At 41.2% G+C, this 11755-nt stretch overlaps 1 pseudogene; it reads left to right on the forward strand.

The window, feature by feature from the left end:
• Window positions 9603–10448, forward strand: Gm4501 (predicted gene 4501; annotated as a pseudogene).
• Window positions 10449–11755: the final 1307 nt, after the last annotated feature.

The raw sequence follows: 11755 nt of genomic DNA on the forward strand, positions 1-11755 counted from the left end.
AGTGGTGGGACATGCTTTTAACCCCAGTACTCAGGAGGAAAAGACAGTGGGACCTCTGAGTTCCAGGCCAGCCTGCTCCATAGAGTGAGTTACAGAACATCAGGGTTACACAGAGAAACCCTGTCTCATAAACCAAAAACAGCAGCAGCAGCAGTAACAACAACAAAAACTACTTAATGTTTCTAGTGTATTGTTTTTTAAGTGGTTGGGTGTGAACATTTGTTAACACTTCCAGCATGCAGCCTGTGCCTCAAACAACTGGGGTTCTGGGACAAGTTTGTGTGCTTGCTCATCCTCCCAACCTCCGACCCCTGTGAGGTGTGTGTGTGTGTGTGTGTGTGTGTGTGTGTGTGTGTAAGTGTGTAAATAATTTCTGGAGCAACAATCTTTTGACCCAAGTTACTGGTGAAGATGTTGGAATCTAAAGTCTTGGAGAGGAATTTGTTTCACCCCGTAAAGTTAGCCTTCAGCCTTTCCCTTAGGCCTGAAGGTAAGCTTGGTGGTAAGCATGCTTGCCTAACCTGCTCAAAGCTGGAACCAAAAGCAGAAATGGAAAGCAAGGGATGTCATTTTAAAGAACCAGTATATGTGAACTAAACCATCAGTTTGACTGGGTTGAGAGTCATGACTGTCCCTGCTCTTAGTTCCTGCAGGGTGTGTGGTCAGGTTTCTGGATGCTAACTAATGATTTTATTCATTTGTTATTCTCTTTTCCATCATTTGTTTCTTTGTTTGATTGATTGTTTTTCTTTTGTTGTTGTTTGGTTGTTGTTTTTGTTTGGTTTGTTTTTGTTTTGAGACAAGGTCTCACTTTGTAGCCTTGTCCTGCTTCAAATTCACAGAGCTACACCTCCCTCTGCCACCTGGGTGCTAGGATTAAAGGCCTGCACCACCTGGTGACTTTTGTTATTGTTCTTCAAGACAGGGATTCTCTGTGTAGCTCTGGCTGTTCTGTAACTTACTCTGTAGAACAGGCTGGCCTTGAACTCAGAGATTCCCTTGTCTGCCTCCTGAGTGCTGGGACCAATGGTGTGTGTCACCACCGCCTGGCTTATTTTTTTTTAAATTAAACCTGTTAGTGGTTCTCAAAGAATCTACTGAACTGACTTTGAGTCAGTCTCTCTCTCTCTCTCTCTCTCTCTCTCTCTCTCTCTCTCTCATTGATTATTATTTCCTTCTGATTTGGGTTGATGTCTTTGTTGTTTCTCATGTAAAGTACATGATTTGCTCATGAAATTTCAAGCTAAATATAGTCCCGTTAGTGCTCCCCATACATGCACAAATGTGGGATCACTCACATGAACACTGGCAACTACCAGGGGTGTGTCCTCCTCATGGAAGACTGGTTCTCCTTCTCAGTAGCTATCAAGTGTCATTAGCTCCTCAGTCAGGAGTGGGACCTTACACCCCCTCTTCCATCCATGCAAGAATGTTGACTGGCTTGGTCTTGCTCAGGCAACCCCAGCCACTGAGAGTCTGTGTGAGCAACAACTGCATCATGCCCCAGAGACCGCTTTTCACAGTTCTTCTTCCTGTATTCTGGCATTTAAATGCTTTCCCAAATTCCCCCATCAGATTATTTCAGGAAGCAACGCCTCATCTAGGGAATATTCATGGTTAAGTCAGACCCTTTTCTGTTTGCAGCTTCAGACACAAGGAAGACTGCCTGTAACTTTGCAGTTCTGCAAACTGCTGGCCACCAATTAGAGGAGATTGGGGCAGGGGTTGGGCATCCTGGTATCAATATGTACTTCTTTGATCTCTAAGTTCAGAGCACACTGAAAATGGACCACAGCAATTTATTTCTTACAGTGACCATGAGAGATGAGGGGCTGCTGCAGGTATGTTGGCCTGAGCAGAAGTCTGGTCTGGGTTCTTATACTTTTCCTCTTCCTGCAGTGTCTGATCTAGTTGGGTTGTCACTAATGATAGGAAAACAGACCCACACCACAGTGGCGGCTGCCTGGGGAATTATTTTCAGACCCCCCTGCCCACACACACACTTGGCAAAACCAGGATTTGTGGATTCAACAAAGAAATTAATTTCAGAGCAAGCCAGATGTGAGGGCAAGTTGAATTCTTTAAAGAAAGTTAAAAAATAAAAAAAAGAAAAGAAAAGTAGAAAAGTACTTCAGGAGAGAGAGAGAGAGAGAGAGAGAGAGAGAGAGAGAGAGAGAAAGAGAGAGAGAGAAAGAATATGAGAATAGGAAATGGGCTTTTCAAGGGAGACTCACAGTTTCTTGGTAGTGGATAGACATAAGATCTTAATGGCTCTCAAGTTACACTTCTAAGGTTGCTAAGAAATATTACACACACACACACACACACACACACACACACACACACACTTTGTGGTGTAATTTGTGGTGCTGGAGAGACAGCTCAGTGATTAAAAATGTTTGCTGCTCTTCTAGAGGACCCACGTTTGGTTCTGACATGAGTGACTCACCGCTGCCTGTAAACTCCAGCTTCAGTCTACTGATAATCATCTTCTGACCTCTGCGCACATAACACACACACACACACACACACACACATTGGGGGGGTATGGGAATTTTAAAGTATTTTTAAAAGAATGTTATTTTGTAATGTTAAAAATCAAAGGCATTGAGGCTTGGGAGAGTGCAGCAGGTGGACTGCAGAGCTGAAGTGGACCAAGCATACTGTAGCCTTGGGCTTCTGCAGCCTAAGGCCTTCCTTTTCCGCACCACTTGCTGGGTCCCTGTTTCCAGGGTGCACAGTGGAGAAGGACCAGGCTGTGCCATGACACCCTGGGACTATTGGGCAGCGTGCTTGTTTAGCATCATCCTGCTGAAGCCACCATGTTGAGTTTGCATCCTGAGGTTCCACAAGGTCGATTGGACTGTCACTGCTGCTGTTGATTTTAGGTCTTATGTCCCTGTTTTGGAGAAAAACATAATTACCACCTCTGTTTAGTTGAAATCAAATTAGCTTTTGGATAAATGAGTGAAGATTTCGCTCCACCTGCAAGGCTGGCTGACTTTAGACTCAGGGCAAAGAGGAGCAGGTCCAGGCATCCTTCCAGGGACCTGGATGGGGGAAGATGAGGGAGGAGGAAAGAGCAATAAAGAAACAAGAGATGCCCTGATTTGAGCCTTTGTGCCTGTGGCTCCTTACTTCTGAAGATTAGAGTGTTTTAATACCTTCAACTGTTACCCATCAGTAAATACCGTGTGTCCCCTTTTTTTTAAAAAAAATATGTAAAGGTTTTTTCTCAACACACCAAGTTTAAGGTGCCTTTATGAGGGGTATTGTCTAGGACAGGAAAAAAGCGAGCTAGAGAATCAAGGTCATATGTTATTCTAGTCCAGTGGTTCTCTACCTTCCTAATGCTGTGTCCCTTTAATAGAGTTCCTCATGTTGTGGTAACCACCAACCATAAGATTTTTTTCGTTGCTACTTAATAGCTGTAATTTTACTACTGTTATGAATCACAATGTAAATATCTGATATTCAGGATATCTGATTTGCGATTCCAGTGAAAGGGTCACTCGATCCTTAAGGGGTCACAAGCACAGACTGAGAACCTCTGTTTTAGCCCGAAATAAACACAGCCTAATTCCTTATATATTTTGTTATACTTGGTGGGGATGTCTTCAGAAAGACATCCTGGCCCTAAGTGATGATAGTTTATTTATGCTCTTAGACAAGATGTCCTTTGAAGAACACATACAGTGTCAGTGGGCCTTCAGGTCCTTGTCAGTGGGGTCTGACCTCTGGACACCAGGTCTCTAGAGCATAACATCCCTCCTCCCCAAGCCCCTCCCTCTCCCTCCCCCAACCCCCATCACTACAATGCAGTATCTTCCTAGCCTGCCTCAGGCTGTCTGACAGAGACATGCCTACCATCCAGGTGCCCTACTGAGCTTTCTGGAAATGTGTCCATATTTTTTGTGTCTCAATTTTTTAGTTTCTCTGTAAAGACTAGATATTGGGTAATGTCTCCCTTTGGGCTTCTTGATATAGTAGCTTGATGACTTCATTCAGTTGTTTAGAAGGGCCCAGTAGTGATCTTTCCCGATAGATGGATTTCCCAACTTACGCTGACGTTGCATCTCAGTAAACGACGTGGGGATTGAAAGTATTGTAACTTCAATATGTATGTGTACTTTTACATTACATTTATTTTTGTATCATATACACATAGGGGTGACCACATGCCTAGGAGTATCTGTGGCACCAGAGGCCTGCTTATAAGAGTTGGTTTTCTATTTCTACCGTATACTCACATCTGAATTCTAAGGCCACCCAGGAGTAGGCTCTTCATTCATTCATTCATTCATTCCTTCATGTGCATGTGATGCTAGAACAGAACCAGAGCTGCCTGCTTGCTAGACAAGCATTTTTCCATCTGAGCCACACCCACAGTCCTTTGCTCAATTCCTTAGGCATATGAAGATATCTCATTGTTTTTATTTTCATATTAATAATGAATAATGTTCAGCATCTATTCAGGAGTGTGGATGCATGTGTGTGCACAGGTGTATGTGAGGACCAGAAAACAACCACAAGTGTCGTTCCGCAGGAGCCAGTTGTATTTATTTGCACGTAGATGTGTGTTGTTCTAGTACCATTTGTTAAATATGACATTCCTTCATGTGCTTTCCCACTACGTATGGATAAGCCTATCTGCTATAGATTGTAGATGTGCTAGGTTATGGATAAGCCTATCTGCTATAGATTGTAGATGTGCTAGGTTATGGATAAGCCTGTCTGCTATAGATTGTAGATGTGCTAGGTTAAGATTTTCATGTTTTCTGGATGATTTCTATTGTTTCTGCATCTGATATCTGGTGAGGGTCCTTTTTTCTGTGTTTTTGTCTTAAAAAGTTAAAATTCTTGGACATCATAATTTTGTTAAGCCTTCCTTTGGATAGTTTTGGCACATCCATTTTGTGTGTGTGTGTGTGTGTTTTTTCAGTACTGAAGACTAAATCTGGTACAGTGAAAATGTTCTGAAGATTAGAGTATTTTAATACCTTCAACTGTTACCCATCAGTAAATACCATGTGTCCCCTTTTTTAAAAAATATATGTAAAGGTTTTTTCTCAACACACAAAGTTTAAGGTGCCTTTATGAGGGGTATTGTCTAAGACAGGAAAAAAGTGAGTTAGAGAATCAAGGTCATGTGTTATTCTAGTCCAGTGTTTCCTACCTTCCTAATGCCTTGTCCATTTAATAGAGTTCCTCATGTTGTGGTAACCACCAACCATCAGATTTTTTTTTCGTTGCTACTTAATAGCTGTAATTTTACTACTGTTCAAGTTCAAGAAAAAGACCTAATGGCAGTCCCACTGTAAAAGAGCTTAATGATCACTGATATAATTTTAGGAATTCTTATAGGGTCATCATTAAGAAATCATCTATTTGTCTATATAGCATCACTACTAGACAGTGCATCTTCATGGATCTGCAGAGATCTGCTTTGAAGGGGTGTGCTATTACTTAGTGATTGTTATATATGTTTAATAATAATAGGAAAAGCATATTAATAGCAAGAATCTTTGTTAAAATGAATCCCTTACAGCCTTGCTTAATAAGGGTGAACCTGTCACAGATTATATAATAATCTGAAGCAGGAGGCCATCTCAGGAAGATCTAGTTATTAGCTTGCTAATAACTATATAACATGCTATTATATAATTATCTGCCAGTTATTAGCTTGTCCCATTATGGCTCCTGACACATAAGGAAAACAGATGTATTCTGTATCACTTTCCTCCATGTGGGGTTTTGTAATCCATTTCTGCTGAAATACATATAGTCCACCACCAAACACCTTCCAATTCTACATTTTGGGTCATATGTGAACTACCAATGCCCAGCACCCTTCTCTCTCCACATCAGCAGCATGCTCTTCCATTTTACAGTTATTTTATGTTTTCTTAAGGTTACGTAAGTACAATGTGTACATATCTGTGGTTTTAACTTTTGTCACTCGGCATAAAGCCACTGGAATCCATCCCAGTTGCAGCATGTGTAAATAGGTTCTATCACTCTTGTATCTGCCAATTGCTATTGTAATCCCACAAAACCCCTCTGAACTGGAAAGTTTTGTTATGGTGACCATGTCTCTAGTTTCTTACAGACTTAGATAATGTCACTGAAACCTGAATCATCTAAGTATATTATCAGGACTTATCCATTGTACAAGCAGAGCCAGCAGGGCACAGGTATCTCTCATTCCTTCTCAGCTTAACCATGGTTCTATAAGGCATCTCAGTAATGAATTTATCTGCTATGACTCTTCCTGAAAGTATTTGTTGGAGTGTGATGCTAACTTCCAAGCACATTGGTTTCCATGTCTCATGCTTTATGCAAATATTGAAAAACTTCCCATTTCTACAGTACAACTTTGACACTGTATCTCCTCTCACCTTTTCTCAGCAATGGTATATTGGAGACAGAGTTATCTCCTGGACTTCTCATTGTTATACTGTTGGACATTCTATTCTCTTTCAGGACTGGAAAGGAACAGTTTTGGAAAGTACAATCAAGTTGTTCTGGACTCAAATGCTTGTGAAGAAATCGACACACCTTTTGCATGCTGCCTCTGAGGTCTTGGGCGGTTGGAAAAGAAGTTATCAGCAGAGAATTGATACAAGCATTGGCAAGTCACAGGTGATTGAATTCTGACTGAGCTGAATACTCCCTTAGTGTGTGACCTAATATTTGTTTACATCATTTTGTTACATATATATAAATGCTTATATATGCAGCATGTGCATATATATGTATACATATGTGTCTCCATATGTATATATACATTCATGTGTACATATACATTACAAGTGTTTATGTGTGTCTGTGTGTATATGTGTATACGCATCATGTTCATGCAATACTCACTGAGGCCTAAAAAGGGCAATGGATCTCTTCATTTGTGTTAGAGTTGGCTTGGAGATACCATGTGGGTGCTGAGAATTGAACCCATGTCCTTTTAAATTTCAACCACTGATCCATTACTCCAGCACCACAGTAACCAAGTTTCAGACTCTGTGTTACTTTATAAAGGGATCAATGGGTCGAGGAAAAGAAAAACCCCATTCCTTTGTAAAGTCTACATACCAATAGCCAACTCTCTTTTAAAAGGTGTGTTGTATGTATGTTTGTGTCTATTTGTGTAGTGTGTGTGCATGGTGAATGTATATGTGAGTGTGTATGTGTATTGTGTGTGGTGAATGTGTATGTGGAGTATATGAGGTATGTGGGTGTATGTGGTGTGTGTATGTGGTATGTATGGTTTGTGTATGGTATCTATGTATGTGTGCATGTATATGTGTCTGGTGGTTGGGTGTGAGGTGTTGTGTGGTAGGTGGGCTTGTGTTTGTGGTATGTGTGTGTGTTCTATATGTATGTTTTAATGTGCATGTATGTGTTTAGTGACTTTATGTGTGTGATATGTGTGCTGTGTTTGTATATATGTGGTGTTTGTGTGTACTTAGGCGTCCCTGGAGAACAGAAGAGGCTATGAGATTCCCTTGCAACTATTGGTACAGGCAGTTAGATAACTGACATGGGTATTGGGTACCAAACTCAGATCTCTGCAAAAGTAGCAAGTGCTATGAACTGCTAAGCCAACTTCAAGACTCTGAATTTTCCTTTTTAACAAATAGGTGAATTTTAATTTTAAGTGTACAAAATATAGGATGATGTTATGTCACTTTTATCCATGAGTGTCTTTGTCCTGGGTTCATGTTCACCTGATCAACCATCATCCTTTGCTGTCTTTCTTGCTCCTTCCTACTAGTCTTCCCTTTCACCTGCACAGTCCACTTCATCCCCATGTGCAGCATACACAGCTAAATCTAGATTTCATATTAGAGGTCATGTTATATTTTCTGCTCTTCCCCATTGCACTCATTGTTTCCTTTGGTGTCCAACTTTTCTATATGTGTGTAATATATGTAATATTTTATTACATGTAGTAGCCATGTAATATGTAATAGCCATGACTTATCAAGTTGCAGTAAGACTAGGCACCTCCTCTTCTATTAAAGCTAGCCTGCCTCTGGCCTTCCTCTCAGGCGGAAGAGGCTGAATCCGCTCAATCTGTTGTAGGCCAGAAAACCTAAGCCAGGGCTGCAGAGCATCCCAAGTCTTAAGGGGTGGGGGGGGGTGTGGTGGAAATTCGGCTACCCCCTGCGGGGACAGGTGGATGCTCATGGGGGCAATGGCAAGTGCGGCCCTCCCCTGAGTTCACTACAAAGGTGCCCACTTTCTGGTGGCCTCCCTCACCACCACCACTCAGGGAAAGCTGCATGCCTCAAGGCCCTGCCTTGCAGCAGCTCCAAGTGGACCAACAGTTGGCCATGAGGAGAAGAAAAATGACTTTACAATAATGTTTTCTCTTGCCAAAGAATTGTTTTGGGCACAGCTAATATTTAATTACCATTGATTATAGTTGATAACAATTATAAAAGCTTTCTTTATTTTCTGCAAAGCCTTTTATAGTATAACTGAAACCCTAAGTATTAAAAAGATTTTGCCTGTTTTCTGGAGCAACAGCTTCTCCCTAGAACTTAAAAACTCCTTGTGTGAGAGCAAGGATTTAACGTAAACTTCCCTTGAGAGACATTAGCTAATAAAATACTTTCCACTTAGGAAACAATATACACTGAAAGATTCAAACTCTTTTCTTCTTGTATTGAAACAGAGACTCTAAGAATTTTTCTTACATGAGGTAAGCCATACCTAGAGGCAAAATTTTCCAGTGATTACAAGCTCACTAGAAGCAAACTATGAGATAAGTAAAGCACCTTGTCATTAGCTAAACACAATAATCACGATTGCAGAGAACCCTCCAGGAAAAAAAAAAAAAATCTATCAGCTTTTTTCACCCCCAAACCAAGAGACTGCAGACTTCCTTTCTTTGAGAGCAGCTTTTCCAGGAGTGGCTCCCCTGCTGTGCCTGATCCTGGCTAAAGCATGTGGCCACTCTCTTGCTGAACCAACAGATAAAGTCTTAGCCATCTTTATTTTCCAACATGAAACACAAAACATTCAGTCATTCAGAGGACGAGATAAAACACACATGAATTGAATACGTGAACAGACCAGTGCACCAGACATTAGACAACAGAGAACTTCTGCTGTAGGGACTAGAGAGAAAAAGGCAGGGCATCCCCCGACATTTCTCTCTGCCTCTGGGAGAGTTTCAAAATCCATTTCCCTCTGTAATATTTTATTATTACAAACCCTGTTTCTGCCGCCTGATGCAGCTCCCGTCTGTGGACATCCACCTGATTATTTAAGTTAATTTAAACCCTTTTTCCTCTCCCCTAAAGCACCTTTTTGAAAACTGTGGACAACGATGGCTTGAGCAGTTCCTAGTTCCAAAAATTCGCTGCTGTCCTAAGTGAATCCAGCGTTGGGTTAGCACTGAATTTCAACCTTAGCCCGTATCTTCCGCACCTTTTACAAATGTGGGTGCCTTGGCATTTGGAACATATATGTTCAGAATTGAGAGTTCATGTCGATGGATTTTTCCTTTGATGAGTATGAAGTTTTTTTCCCCCATCTTTTTTGGTAACTTTTGGTTCAAAGTCTATATTATTGGATGTTAGAATGGCTCTTCCTCCATGTGGCTGAACTGAAGTGCGCAGGTGGGAGGCTCTGCAGGATCTGGGGCCCTGAGCATCTGAGCGATGAACTTCTCAAGTCTCAGATTAAAATTTTAAAATGGCCTCCAATAAAACTGCATTGCAAAGAATGGGAAAGAAACAGAATGGAAAGAGTAACAACAAAGTTGACGAGTGAGAGCCTGAAGAATGTGTGGTGGAGAAAGTACTGGACTGTCGTATAGTGAACGGGAAGGTGGAGTATTTCCTGACGTGGAAGGGGTTCACAGATTCTGGTAATACTTAGGGACCAGGAGAAAATTTAGATTCTCCAGAATTAATTGAAGCATTTCTTAATTCTCAAGAATCTGGTAAAGAAAAAGATGGTACAAAAATGATATCTTTATCCTACAGTGAATCTGATGATAGTAAATTGAAGAAGAGAGAAGCTGCTGACAAACCAAGGGCTTTGCCAGAGGTCTTGATCCTGAAGGGATAATCGGTGCCATGGACAGCAGTGGAGAATTAATGTTTCTCATGAAATGGAAGGACTCAGATGAGGCGGACTTGGTACAGGCAAAGGAGGCAAATATGATATGTCCTCAGATTGTAATTTCCTTCTATGAGGAGAGGCTGACTTGGCATTCTTGACCCGAAGATGACACACAATAGTTGTTTGCATTTATGTGTATATTGTTTGCATATATATATATATACATACACACACACACATATATATGTGGATCTTGGGTTTTGAATTGTTTGGATATCTATCTATCTATTTATCTATCTATCTATCTATCTATCTATCTATCTATCTACCTATCTATCTATCTATCTATCTGGATCTTGGGTTTTGAATTAGTAGTGTGAAAAAAATAGCATTCTAATGAAAATCTAGTTTAATATACTTGTTTTGATAGTATTGACAGTAGTTGGAATACTTTTTTTTTTTAAATGTGGTTCATGGCTTTTTTTTTATAACTTTTTCTAATTTTTTATTAGGTATTTTCTTCATTTACATTTCAAATGCTATCCCGAAAGTCCCCTAAACTCTCCCCTCACCCTGCTCTCCTACCTACCCACTCCCACTTCTTGGCCCTGGCATTCCCCTGTACTAGGGCATATAAAGTTTGCAATACCAAGGGGCCTCTCTTCCCAATAATGGCCAACTAGTCCATCTTCTGATACATATGCAGCTAGAGACACGAGCTCTGGGGGTACTGCTTAGTTCATATTGTTGTTCCACCTATAGGGTTGCAGACCCCTTCAGATCATTGGGTACCTTTCCTAGCTCCTCCATTGGGGGCCTTGTGTTCCATCTAATAGCTGACTGTGAGCATTCACTTCTGTGTTTGCCAGGCACTGGCATAGCCTCACGAGAGATAGCTATATCATGGTCCTTTCAGCAAAATCTTGCAGGCATATGCAATAGTGTCTGTGTTTGGTGACTGATTATGGGATGGATCCCCTGGTGAGGCAGTCTCTGGATGGTTCATTCTTTTGTCTCAGCTCCAAACTTTGTCTCTGTAACTCCTCCCATGGGTATTTTGTTCCCCATTCTAAGAAGGGGTGAAGTATCCATACTTTGGTCTTCCTTCTTGAGTTTCATGTGTTTTGCAAATTGTATCTTGGGTATTCTAAGTTTCTGGGCTAATAATCCACTTATCAGTGAGTGCATATCAATGTGCATTCTTTTGTGATTGGGTTACCTCACTCAGGATGATACCCTCCAGATCCATCCATTTGCCTAGGAATTTCATATTTTCATTGTCTTTAATAGCTGAGTAGTACTACATTGTATAAATTTACCACATTTTCTGTATCCATTCCTCTGCTGAGGGACATCTGGTTCCTTTCCAGCTTAGGGGACAGCAGATGCTGGTGAGGATGCTGGAGAAAGAGGAATACTCCTCCACTGTTGGTGGGATTGCAAGCTTGTACAACCACTCTGGAAATCAGTCTGACAGTTCCTCAGAAAATTGGACATAGTACTACTAGAGGATTCAGCAATACCTCTCCTGGGCTCTTGCCCGAGCTAGTATCTTGCCGGCAAGAATTCACTTGGACAACCGGATCCTTCTACGGCAAAGCTTTTATTGCTTCAACATAAGGAAGACCCCGAACTGGAAAATGGTGCTGCTTATATAGCCCGCAGCGTGACGTTTCAGTAC

The sequence above is a fragment of the Mus musculus genome, chromosome 7, assembly GCF_000001635.26.
Source record: "Mus musculus strain C57BL/6J chromosome 7, GRCm38.p6 C57BL/6J".
Classification (NCBI taxonomy): Eukaryota; Metazoa; Chordata; class Mammalia; order Rodentia; family Muridae; genus Mus; species Mus musculus.